This window comes from Saccopteryx bilineata, chromosome 2 (genome assembly GCF_036850765.1).
Source record: "Saccopteryx bilineata isolate mSacBil1 chromosome 2, mSacBil1_pri_phased_curated, whole genome shotgun sequence".
NCBI lineage: Eukaryota > Metazoa > Chordata > Mammalia > Chiroptera > Emballonuridae > Saccopteryx > Saccopteryx bilineata.
In genome coordinates, this window is record NC_089491.1 from 23801642 (window position 1) to 23812732 (window position 11091).

The window sequence follows — 11091 nt, forward strand, 5'->3', positions numbered from 1 at the left end:
TGTATATGTGCCACATCTTCTTTATCCAGTCATCTATTGACGGGCTTTTTGGTTGTTTCCATGTCCTGGCCACTGTGAACAATGCTGCAATAAACATGGGGCTGCATGTGTCTTTACGTATCAATGTTTCTGAGTTTTTGGGGTATATACCCAGTAGAGGGATTGCTGGGTCATAAGGTAGTTCTATTTTCAGTTTTGTGAGGAACCACCATACTTTCTTCCATAATGGTTGTACTACTTTACATTCCGACCAACAGTGTATGAGGGTTCCTTTTTCTCCACAGCCTCTCCAACATTTGCTATTACCTGTCTTGCTAATAATAGCTAATCGAACAGGTGTGAGGTGGTATCTCATTGCTGTTTTGATTTGCATTTCTCTAATAGCTAAAGAAGATGAGCATCTTTTCATATATCTGTTGGCCATTTGTATTTCTTCCTGGGAGAAGTGTCTGTTCATATCCTCTTCCCATTTTTTTATGGGATTGTTTGTTTGTTTGTTGTTGAGTTTTATGAGTTCTTTGTACATTTTGGATATTAGGCCCTTATCTGAGCTGTTGTTTGAAAATATCATTTCCCATTTAGTTGGCTTTCTGTTTATTTTGTTATCAGTTTCTCTTGCTGAGCAAAAACTTCTTAGTCTGATGTAGTCCCATTCATTAATTTTTGCCTTCACTTCTCTTGCCTGTGGAGTCAAATTCATAAAATGCTCTTTAAAACCCAGGTCCATGAGTTGAGTACCTATGTCTTCTTCTATGTACTTAATTGTTTCAGGTCTTATGTTTAGATCTTTGATCCATTTTGAGTTAATTTTAGTACAGGGGGACAAACTGTAGTCCAGTTTCATTCTTTTGCATGTGGCTTTCCAGTTTTCCCAGCACCATTTATTGAAGAGGCTTTCTTTTCTCCATTGTGTGTTGTTGGCCCCTTTATCAAAAATTATTTGACTATATATATGTGGTTTTATTTCTGGGTTTTCTATTCTGTTCCATTGGTCTGAGTGTCTATTTTTCTGCCAATACCATGCTGTTTTGATTGTCGTGGCCCTATAATAGAGTTTGAAGTCAGGTATTGTAATGCCCCCAGCTTCATTCTTTTTCTTTAGGATTGCTTTGGCTATTCGGGGTTTTTTATAGTTCCATATAAATTTGATGATTTTTTGCTCTATTTCTTTAAAAAACCTCATTGGAAGTTTGATGGGAATTGCATTGAATTTGTATATTGCTTTGGGTAATATAGCCATCTTGATTATATTTATTCTTCCTAGCCAAGAACAAGGTATATTCTTCCATCTCATTATATCTTTTTCAATTTCCCTTAACAATGGTTTATAGTTTTCATTATATAAGTCCTTTACATTCTTTGTTATGTTTATTCCTAAGTATTTTATTTTTTTTGTTGCAATCGTGAAGGGGATTATTCTTTTGAGTTCCTTCTCAGTTGTTTCATTGTTGGCATATAGAAAGGCTATTGACTTCTGAATGTTAATTTTGTATCCTGCGACCTTACTGTATTGGCTTATTGTTTCTAGTAGTCTTTTTGTGGATTCTTTGGGGTTTTCGATGTATAGGATCATATCATCTGCAAAAAGTGATACCTTTACTTCTTCTTTTCCGATATGGATGCCTTTTATTTCTTTGTCTTGTCTGATTGCTGTGGCGAGAACCTCTAGTATCACATTAAATAAGAGTGGAGAGAGTAGACAACCCTGTCTTGTTCCTGATTTAAGGGGGAAAGCCTTCAGTTTAGTGCCATTTAATATGATGTAAGCTGATGGTTTATCATATATGGCCTTTATCATGTTGAGATATTTTCCTTCTATATCCATTTTGTTGAGAGTCTTAAACATAAAATTGTGTTGTATTTTATCGAAAGCCTTTTCTGCGTCTATTGATAAGATCATGTGGTTTTTGTTCTTTGTTTTGTTGATATGGTGTATTACGTTAACCGTTTTATGTATGTTGAACCATCCTTGAGATTCTGGGATGAATCCCACTTGATCATGATGTATTATTTTTTTAATATGTTGTTGTATTCGATTTGCTAGTATTTTGTTTAGTATTTTAGCATCTGTATTCATTAGAGATATTGGTCTGTAGTTTTCTTTTTTTGTGCCATCCTTGCCTGGTTTTGGTATGAGGGTTATGTTTGCCTCATAAAATGTGTTTGGAAGTATTGCTTCTTCTTCAATTTTTTGGAAGACTTTGAGTAGAATAGGAACCAAGTCTTCTTTGAATGTTTGATAAAATTCGCTGGTATAGCCGTCAGGGCCTGGACTTTTATTTTTGGGGAGGTTTTTAATGGTTTTTTCTATTTCTTCTCTACTGATAGGTCTGTTTAGGCTTTCTGCTTCTTCTTGACTCAGTCTAGGAAGGTTGTATTGTTCTAGGAATTTATCCATTTCTTCTAGGTTGTTGAATTTAGTGGCATAAAGTTTTTCATAGTATTCTACAATAATTCTTTGTATATCTACGGTGTCCGTGGTGATTTCTCCTCTTTCATTTTGGATTTTGTTTATATGAGTTCTTTCTCTTTTTTCCTTGGTAAGTCTTGCCAAGGGTTTGTCAATTTTATTGATCTTTTCAAAGAACCAGCTCCTTGTTCTATTAATTTTTTCTATAGTTTTTCTGTTCTCTAATTCATTTATTTCTGCTCTGATTTTTACTATCTCCTTTCTTCGGCTGCTTTTGGGTTGTCTTTGTTCTTCTTTTTCTAGTTCCTTAAGGTGGGAAGTTAAGTGGTTCACTTGGGCTCTCTCTTGTTTGTTCATATATGCCTGAAGTGATATGAACTTCCCTCTTATCACTGCTTTTGCTGCATCCCATAGATTCTGATATGTCGTATTGTCATTTTCATTAGTCTGTATAAATCTTTTGATCTCTGCACTTATTTCTTCTTTGACCCATTCATTTTTTAAAAGTATGTTGTTTAGTTTCCACATTTTTGTGGGATTTTTTTCCTCTTTTTTGCAGTTGAATTCTAGTTTCAAGGCTTTATGATCAGAAAATATGCTTGGTACAACTTCAATTTTTCTGAATTTGCTGATGTTGTTTTTGTGGCCCAACATATGGTCAATTCTTGAGAATGATCCATGTACACTGGAGAAAAATGTATACTCAGTCACTTTGGGATGAAATGTCCTGTAGATGTCTATCATATCCAGGTGCTCTAGTGTTTTGTTTAAGGCCACTATGTCTTTGTTGATTCTCTGTTTGGATGACCGATCTAGAGCCGTCAGCGGTGTATTGAGGTCTTCAAGTATGATTGTATTTTTGTCAGTTTTTGTTTTAAGGTCAATAAGTAGCTGTCTTATATATTTTGGTGCTCCTTGGTTTGGTGCATATATATTAAGAATTGTTATGTCTTCTTGATTCAGTGTCCCCTTAGCCATTATGAAATGGCCATTTTTATCTCTGAGTACTTTTCCTGTCTTGTAGTCAGCATTATCCGATATGAGTATTGCTACACCTGCTTTTTTTTGGATGTTATTTGCTTGGAGTATTGTTTTCCAGCCTTTCACTTTGAATTTGTTTTTATCCTTGTTACTTAGATGAGTTTCCTGTAGGCAGCATACAGTTGGATTTTCTTTTTTAATCCATTCTGCTACTCTGTGCCTTTTTATTGGTGAGTTTAATCCGTTTACATTTAGTGTAATTATTGATACTTGTGAGTTCCCTATTGCCATTTTATATCTTGCTTTCTGTTAGTTTTGTGTCTTGTTTGATCCTTCTCTTTCGTTTTTCTATCTTTTGTTTTTATTTGGTTGTATTCCATACATCTTTCCTCTGTTGCTATCTTTTTTATCTCATGTGCTTCTGTGGTGGTTTTTTCAATGGTGGTTACCTTTGAGTAATGAAAAGGGTCCCTACCCTGTTCATTGTAGCAAACTATTTTGTGAGTACTTTTGCACTCCATCGTCCTTTGCTACTGTTAATCTCCATCTTCTCCCCCTCTTTCTTTTTGTTGTTGTCACAGTTTAAATTTGGTTTTATTGTGTTCTTCTTGGAGCTTTTACTTGTGGCTCTGTTTTTTTTTTGTTCTTTGTATCTGATTGGAGAACCCCCTTTAGTAATTCCTGGAGTGGGGGTTTTCTGATGATAAATTCCCTCATCTTTTCTGTATCTGTGAATGTTTTTATTTCTCCTTCATATTTGAAGGATAGCTTTGATGGGTATAGTATTCGTGGCTGAAAGTTTCTCTCTTTCAGGACTTTAAATATTGGGGTCCACTCTCTTCTAGCTTGTAGAGTTTCTGCTGAGAAATCTGATGATAATCTAATGGGCCTTCCTTTATATGTTGTATTCTTCTTTTCCCTGGCTGCCTTGAGAATTTTTTCTTTGCTGTTGGTTTGTGTCAATTTCATTATGATATGGCTTGGAGTAGGTTTGTTGGGGTTAAGAAAACTCGGTGTTCTGTTTGCTTCTTGAATTTGAGGCTTTAGTTCTTTCCACAGGCTTGGGAAGTTCTCATCTATTATTTGTTTGAGTATGTTCTCCATTCCATTTTCTCTCTCTTCTCCCTCTGATATACCTATTATTCTTATGTTATTCTTTTTGATGGAGTCAGATAATTCTTGTAGGGCTATCTCATTTTTTTTTAATTTTTGAGTCTCTTTCTTCTTCTCTCTGTTGTGCCTTAAGTTGCTTGTCTTCTATTTCACTAATCCTCTCTTCTATCTGACCTGTTCTATTAGCTAAGCTTGTTACTTCGTTTTTCAGCTCGTGAATTGAGTTTTTCATCTCTGTTTGATTTGTTTTTATAGTTTCAATTTCTTTGGACATATATTTTTTGTGTTCATTGAGTTGTTTTCTGAGCTCCCTAAATTGCCTTTCTGTGTTTTCTTGTATATCTCGGAGGATTTTTAGGATTTCTATCTTGAATTCTCTGTTATTTAGCTCCAAGGTTTCCAATATATTAAATTTTTTCTCCATAGATTTTTCCTCATCTAGCTGCGTTACCTCTCTTTCTTTTGTATCCATGATATTCGATTTTCTCTTCCTTAATGGCATCTGAGGGTGGTTTTGTTGATAGTATTAATGAGATTTAATAAAGAATAAAAAGTTAAAAAAAAATCAAAGAGTTTTTTTTTTTAAAAAAAAATTAATAATGAAATAAAGAAAAATAAAATAATAATTTTTAAAAAAAGGAAATTATTCCCCCCCTCCTTTTTTCCTCTCCACTCCCCTTTTTCTTGAGAAAATCTTGTGGTGAACTGTGAATTATAACAAATAAAGCCTGTGATGGAGGTCCTGAATTGGGAAAAAGTAATAAAGGGGCAAAAAGGAAAAAAAAAAAAAGAAAAAGGGGGGCGGTATGGACCCACAAAAAGCAAATAAGGAAAAAATTTGGGTCAAGAATAAAATGATTTGCTTTTAGGTGTTGGTTGTCTAAGAGTTATGATGAGAGGAATAAGAGGAGAACAGAAAAATGGGGGGACAAATTAAAAAAATACTATTGTATTTAGTGGAACAAGAACTAGATAAAATGGAGAGCCAGGGATGGGAGCACTGCTAGTGAGTTAAAAAGGTGAAGTAAAAACCCCCAAAATGCCACAAACATAAGTTTGAGTCCCAGATAAGATAATTTGTTTGTTATTGAGGTTTGAATAAGTGGAGATGTAAAGGAGAAAGGAAGAAACTAATATAGAGGGAGAAAAGAAAGAGAGAGAGAGAAAAAAAGAGGGAACCAGTAAAAGAAGAAAAAAGAAAGGAGAGAGAGAGAGTTAAGGGTTTTGGAGTGCAACCCTCATAGAGAGAAAGGAAGAGGAGAAAAAAGATAATTGGAGATGTAACACTTATGGGTAGTGTAGTTCAAGGAGAGGAGAGAGTAAGACCGGCAGAGAGTTAATCGGCCAAATTGGAGGAGGAAAAAAAGTATCAAGAATGAAGATAAGAGAAACAAATGAACAAATATAATAAAATGGGATAGGTTATAAAGTCTGCAGATTATTCTTGATTTTGAGAGGTTATCTTCTTGTTTTTTCTTTTCTCTCCCTCTTCCTGGTCGGTGACTCTGTACCCCAGGTTCTGCCCCTTTGGCACGCTCAGGTAGAGGTTTGCAGTTGATAAGTCTCTATGGCAATGTCATGTATTGTGCTTTAGTCTCTTTGGGAGTCAAGGCTCATTAGCATTCATAGGCTCCGACAGTGAGAGAGTCCGTGTTCCTGGAGCCTTTCTCCTAGTCTTTCCTTCCTCAATTAGTAGCCTGATAATCCAGCTATGGGGTTGTTGCTGCCTCTGCCTGGATAGTAAGAGGTTCAAAGATCTGGCAACTCCCCACTCTATTTCCACTCAGCACAGGGCGCTGGGTAAGGCTCAGTCAGTCAGAGCTGCTAGCATAATCAGGCGGGCTTTCCGCCCACTCAACGACCTCTGGCTCTGCCACTCTGTCCGGTGACACAGGCGGGCACCCACTTCCGGGGTGCTTGGAGGAAACTCTCATTCACTATCTGCGCGCGCAGACCAGGATATCCGGCCAGTAGTCTCACGCTCTGAGTGAAACCCCCAACCGCATGGAAATTTGCAGCGCTGGAATTCGCTCTCGCTCCGTCCCCGTGCGCGGCTTTTGCAAGGCGCTGGGGCGGCCTGAGATTCCGCTTTTGCCCACACAAAGGCCCCTGACTCTGCCCCTCTGTGCGATAACACGGGCGCGCCCTGCCGAGGCACTCGGAGGAATCGCTCACTACCTATCTGCGCGCGCACACCAGGATATGAGGCCGGCCGCGTTTCCCTGAGTGAAACCCTCACCAGCACGGAAAATTTCCACCGTTGGAATTAGTTCTCGCTCCCTCCCGTGCGCGGCTTTCCCAGGGCACTGGGGCTGCCCAGAGATTCTGCTTTCGGCCCACCGAAAGGCCTCTGACCCTGCCTCTCTGTGGGGCAACACGGACACCCACTTCTGGGGCTTAGGAAGAGATCTCTCGCCCACTAACTGCGCACCAACCAGGAGAACGGGTAAAATGGCTGCCCCGCTTGTCTTTCTTTGTTTGGGTTTGGCGCGAGTGTTAGCTTGTATTGCCCGGCTTGCCACAGGAACAGTTTTTCCTCCACTAGGATCTCCGTGCCACATCCTGGTTTGGCCTTTTGTGCGCGGCCTGGATGTATTCACCCCCTTTGCCCGCCTCAGTTTCTATATTCACAGTTACCAGAGAAAGCCGCCTGTTTAGGTTAGTGAGGAAGGCGGAGCATTTCTTACTCCCTATTTCCTTCAGGATTTGGTTATATATTTAGCCAATTTTTCACTCGACCATACCTTCGGGTGTATTGTGAAGCATCTGGAGGCTCCAAGTATAGGTTTTTCTGTTTCTGGTTGAAGATCTTGTTGAGTTTTGGGGGAGATTTATCGATATCGCTTCCTACTCCGCCATTACTCTGACGTCATCTCTCCCGTAGATCTTGATTTGCTGAGTCTGATTAAGACTCACCCTTGAAACTGAAAGGTAGAGTCAGGTGGCATAAAGTATTTGAACTCCATGGGAGAGAGGTGGATTTATGAATAAAAATTATGGATAATGTTAGGATGACAGAAAGGGGGATTGAATTCTGGGGTGCCTAATTAATAAATATTTACTATATTTATTTTATACATAATAAGTGGAGGGACAGAGAGGGTTAGGGTGACCGGACCAACAGCTCAGAGAAAATTAATGACTGGTTTAAGAGTTAAACCCTGTCCATTTGACTTTAAAGCCAATGATAATGATGGAGCAATATATTTAAATAGACTTTACAGACCCGAGCCAGTTGGCTCAATGGATAGAGTGTCCACCATATTTGTGGAAGTCCCGGCTTCAATCACTGGTCAGGGCACACCTGAAAAGTGAACATCTGCTTTTCGTTCCCTCTTTCTTCCTCTTCTCTCTCTCTTCCCCTCCTGCAGCCAGTGGCTCAGTTAGTTCAAGCATTGGCCCCAGACAGGGGTTGCCAGGTGGATCCTGGTCAGGGTGCATGCAGGAATCTGTCTCTCTATCTTCCCTCCTCTCACTTAAAAATAAAATAAATAAAATAAAATGAAAAGACTTTATACAAATTCCAAAATACTTTTATATATCTTCTTCTTGTTTTAATTCTTCTAATGATTCAATGGGTTATGCAAGGCAGATATTGGCCCCGTTTTACAGATGAGGAAACTGTATCTCAGGGAAATAATGTGGTTCAAGAATACATAGCTTGTGTAGGACTGGAACTAGAACCCAAACTCCCATGCTTTTTTTTTCGTAGACCACGAGCATTCCAATATTCTTTTCATTATTCAGCCCAGTTCTTTCTTTCTTCCCTTTCTCTTATCTGCTAAAAAGAGAATAGATTTTAGAACTTTATTGTGAACCATTTGGTTTTTATTTCTTAATTTTACAGCTGAGTTCCTTTCACTGTGAGTCAAAAACCACATCACAAAGATAAAATAATAATGTATTTGTTTTATTCCTTTTCTTGGTAGAAGATCTTGGCTCGTGGGATAAATTAGCTTTGTTTGGCAACTTGAGATAATCAGACATTGATTACTTGAGTCACTTAAATCTTTTTATCATTTTCATCTTCATGCAGAATTAAAGATGGTCACAGGTCAGAGACTGTAGGCAAAAAGATTGCATTCATGCTTTTCCTGAAAGTGACAACAAAACAAAACAAAACAAAACATTGAGAAGACAGTAGCTTGGAAAGAAAAAGGCCTTTGGAGTCTGGGAAACCAGAACCTAGTCCCACTTCAGCTACTTAATCATTTAACTATTTTAAGCCTCTGTTTTTACAGTTAAAATAGAGATAAAAATAAATACTTAAAAGGGTGATTCTAATAATTAAATAAAATAATATAAAGAAGGTTCCGAGTGTAGCAACATCATGTAGTTGATACTCATAGCAGCTATTATTATTATTACTTTAACCCTATGGAAAATTCTGGAGAACTAACATTTTCCTCTTTGTCATGGCCTTTCTCCCAGGCTCACTAAAATGCATCAGGAACAGAATCGGAGACCACTAGTAGGAACTTGTAAAGTGCTGTTTTGTATCCCTCAAGTTGAAGAGGAGCCTGGAGTGTAGTGGAGAATGGAGACCACACTTGTTTTCCATGAGCTCTGCATTTAACTCCTAACATGTAGCGTTTCCCACCCACAACGAGCTAGCTACTTATTAGCTTCCCTAGAATACCTGTAATATCTTTTCTTTCTTCTTTTTCTTAATTTAAAAGATTTCTCAAGAGCTGGACTGTCTCTCTCTAGAAACTAGACTATAGAGAAAGCCACTGAAGTTGTAACAGGTAAGTTCAATATGTAAAGGCTATACAAGGCAGACTGATTCTGGGCAGAGGCTGTGAACACCGAAAAGAGAGGGTCAGAAAAGTTACCATGGGCTTTAGGGGAGGAATGGCAGCATATATCTAGGTCTTAGAATGGCAAAATGGGATGGGTGAAGGAACTTGAAGAGGTCAGATGGTACATTTAGCCAGTGGCAGCCCGATGGGCGTGCCAGGTAGGAAACAGAAGAGTCCAAAAAGGTCCACACCCAGACATCTCAGAGGGAACCTCCAATCATTAAGCAGCTCTTACAGGCCAGTTAGTGTCACATATATGCCACTTCACTTCATGCTCAGGTGACTCTGTGGGGCAGGTACTATTATCAAATCCATTTTGAACAGGTGTTCAGTAACTTTTCCAAGGTCATATGACCTGTCAAAGTTAGAGCTAGCCATCTTATATGATTCAGTTAAACATAGTTAGCTTGCCTTCTGAAACCCGAGGAATAATTTCAATGGAAATGGCACTAAACTTATAAGTAACAAATTAGATGATACATATCCTATTGCTGAATACTAGGTCACTAAGAGACTAAATGCAGCTGACAAAGAGAAATGAGAGTAATTGTTGATAAGCTAGAAATCATATACAAGGGGTCCTCAGGTTACAACAGTCTTGACATACAATGTTTCAAGTTTACAATGCACACTCATAAAAACTTACAAAAATTGAGACATGAGTGTTTTGGCTTACACCGTTAACGTTGTACTTACGGACCACATGGGCGAACTAGTTTGGTTGTGCGCAGCAGAAGAATACACAGTAACGCAGCATATGAGTGAGAGGGTTGGGGTCCCCCAGTACGCTTATCTACGCCAGTTTGGACTGTTAAAAGCACAAGTGTTCTGTTTGTGTTAGGCTAGGGTGTGTTTCGACTTACACCAAAATTCAGGTTGTGTCACTGTCGTAGGAATGGAACTGTGTTGTAACCCAAGGACCCCCTGTACACACTATAAATGCCAACTTTGAAACAATCTAAAATTATTTGATTGCTTGAATGAAGACTACATGCATTAAATAGTTTTTTTTTAAAGATGTTTTTTATTCATTTTAGAGAAAGAGAGAGAGAGAGAGAGAGAAGGGGGGAGGAGCAGGAAGCATCAACTCCCATATGTGCTTTGACCAGGCAAGCCCAGGGATTCAAACCAGTGACCTCAGTGTTCTGGGTTGACACTTTATTGACTGTGCCACTAGAGGTCAGGGCCAAATTAGTTTTTAGTATACAGTTTACCCTTCTCTTTCCCCCCACCACCAGCATGAGAATAATCCTTACTGTATCTGGAGTCTTAGGAATCTAGACTTGAGGAGTTTGTCTTAGAACTCTTAAGGAAGCTGTATAGCTCAAGAGGCACTTCCCAGAATTTCCCACCAACCCCCAAGCAGTTCCTTCTGGTCACATATGGTGGCCTCCGTGAGCTCAATTTCCTCCTTCCATTTTAATCAAGAGCAGGCCAAGGATATTTACCAACTCTAAAAATCCATCCAGATATTTGATTTGCTTTGTAATCAACTCTTGCCTCAGTTAACCAACCAGCCCAATGAGAGAGATGTGGCCAAAGCATTCACATTCCCTGCCTTCCTATGCTCTGGGAAGTTGTGTGTGGGGAAGGATCCCTTACCCCTAAAACGTTTCTTTTCTCAGGCTCCTTCTCTAAATAACCGCTGGGCTGGCAAAATGACCTCAGAATTGGCCTGAAGCCAGCAGAATACCTCCCAAGAACAGGATTCAGCCCTCTAAGTCATCACCCTCTGAAAAGAGGCCACCTAGATCCTTCTAAGGATTTCTGGAACCCTTGCAGTAG